Here is a 2,918-nt window from a genome sequence, read left to right on the forward strand (position 1 = left end):
CCCTGACAGAACACACTGACAACTTAGTTTCAATACTGCCAACATCCCTGACAGAACACACACACACAGTAATGCCATATACTTTAACAGTCTTAACACTGTGAAAACCACTATGAAATACTAAAACCAGCCAAATGCATATATACAAATAAATGTTCATATTCAAACTCCAGAAATACAAAGTAGAGTTCAGCCGTGAAAGACCTGAACAATAAATAAATCATAAATAATCTATGAATATAAAAAACACAGCAAAAATATACCAGATGTATACACTTCTAATATGTACTGTAGATGAGAGGAATAGAGAAGGTGAAGCAGTGGAGCATGCAGTCACAGAGAGGCAGCTCTGAACCCATCGCAGCCTGCCACAGTGCTGGAGATCAGGGAGAGCTACACACCATACATACTCTTCAGCACGCGTAGCTGCTCGCTCGCTCTCTCTTTACATCCTTTAGGCATTGTAGATCAAGATAATGTTATCCTGTTCACTATTGGAAGGTTTATGCTCTTTAAAACATTTTCCTCTCTCTCTCTCTCTCTCTCTCTACCTCTCACAGCTTTGTGGAAGTTACCTGTGGCACTGATGTTAAGGCCGAGGTATGTATCGTTTTTTTTTTGCGTGCTCTAGGGCAACGGTGTCTAGTTGGAATTTGTATTTGTGGTCCTGGCAACTGGACCTTTTTTGGAACACCATTATTTTTGTCTTACTGAAATTTACTGTCAGGGCCCAGGTCTGACAGAATCTGTGCAGATGATCTAATTGCTACTGTGGGCCCTCCTTGGTTGGGGACAGAAGCACCAGATCATCAGCAAAGAGTAAACATTTTACTTCAGATTCTAGTAGTCTCTCTCAGCATGGAGTCAACCATTGTGTGTGTGTGTGTATGTGTGAATTCTTCCCCCACTCCCTGTCCCCAGTACAGTTTCTAGCGAGCTACCCAACATGGCCAGTGAGAAGAGTGACAGGGAGTAGGGAGTGAAATGGAGCAACAAGGCAGGTTGCTGTCTATCACAATGGCCCATTTACATTACATTGCACTGCATCTGCGCACAAAGAGTGGGTTTTGCACTGAGAATTTCACACACACACACACACACACACACACACACACACACACACACACACACACACACACACACACACACACACACACACACACACACACACACACACACACACACACACACACACACACACACAAACTTCAGCCAATCCCAATGTGCAATTATAAATCAACTCAATCCCAGTATTCATACCCCTTGACTTATTCCACATTTTATTCCACATAACACAGCCTGAATTCAAAATGGATCATCACAAAGTGAAAACGTGCTTTTAGAAGGTTTTGCAAATGTATTGGAAATGAAATGGAGAAATATAAAATTTTCATAAGTATTCACACCCCTGAGTCAATACATGTTAAAATCACCGTTAGCAGTGATTACAGCTGTGAGTCTTTATGGGTAAGTCTCTAAGAGCTTTGCATACCTGGATTGTACAATATTTGCACTACTTCTTATGGCTGCAATCCCGTTAACGGGATCGATATGACAACAGCCAGTGAAAGTGCAGGGCGCCAAATTCAAACAACAGAAATCTCATAATTAAAATTCCTCAAGCATACAAGTATTTTACACCATTTTAAAGATACACTTCTTGTTAATCCCACCACAGTGTCCGATTTCAAAAAGGCTTTACAGCGAAAGCACCACAAACGATTATGTTAGGTCACCGCAAAATCACAGAAAAACACAGCCATTTTTCCAGCCAAAGACAGGAGTCACAAAAAGCAGAAATAGAGATAAAATTACTCACTAACCTCTGATGATCTTCATCAGATGACACTCATAGGACTTCATGTTACACAATACATATATGTTTTGTTCGATAAAGTTCATATTTATATCCAAAAACATCAGTTTACATTGGCGCCATGTTCAGAAATGCCTCCAAAACATCCGGAGAAATTGCAGAGAGCCACATCAAATAACAGAAATACTCATCATAAACTTTGATGAAAGATACATGTTTTACATAGAATTAAAGATAAACTTGTTCTTAATGCAACCGCTGTGTCAGATTTCAAAAAAGCTTTACGGCAAAAGCACAATATTCAATAATCTGAGAACAGCGTTCAGCCACAAAAGGAAGCCATACAGTTACCCGCCAAATTGTGGAGTCAACAAAAGTCCTAAATAGCATTATAAATCTTCATTTACCTTTGCTGATCTTCGTCGGAATGCACTCCCAGGACTCCCACTTCCACAAGAAATTTTTGTTTTGTTCGGTAATGTCCATCATTTATGTCCAAATAGCTACTTTTGTTAGCGTGTTTGGTAAACAAATCCAAAGTCACGAAGCGCGTTCACTAAAAGCAGACGAAATGTCAAAAAGTTCCGTAACAGTCAGTAGAAACATGTCAAACGATGTATTGAATCAATCTTTAGGATGTTTTTAACATAAATCTTCAATAATGTTCCAAACAGATAATTCCATTGCCTTCAGAAGTGCGATGGAACAGAGCTCCCTCTCATGTGAACGCGCATGGTCAGAGCATGGTCAGCTCATGGCAGACCTTACTCAGTTCCGTCTCCTTCGGCCCCACTTCCCAGTAGAAGCATCAGACAAGGTTCTACAGACTGTTGACATCTAGTGGAAGCCGTAGGAAGTGCAAACTGACCCATATCCCACTGTGTATTCGATAGGCGATGAGTTGAAAACCTACAAACCTCAGATTTCCCACTTCCTGGTTGAATTTTTTTCTCAGGTTTTTGCCTGCCATATGAGTTCTGTTATACTCACAGACATCATTCAAACACTTTTAGAAATGTCAGAGTGTTTTCTGTCCAATACTAATATTAATATGCATATACTAGCAACTGGGACTGAGGAGCAGGCAGTTTACTCTGGGCAC

Source organism: Salvelinus namaycush, chromosome 13 (assembly GCF_016432855.1).
Source record: "Salvelinus namaycush isolate Seneca chromosome 13, SaNama_1.0, whole genome shotgun sequence".
NCBI classification, from domain to species: domain Eukaryota; kingdom Metazoa; phylum Chordata; class Actinopteri; order Salmoniformes; family Salmonidae; genus Salvelinus; species Salvelinus namaycush.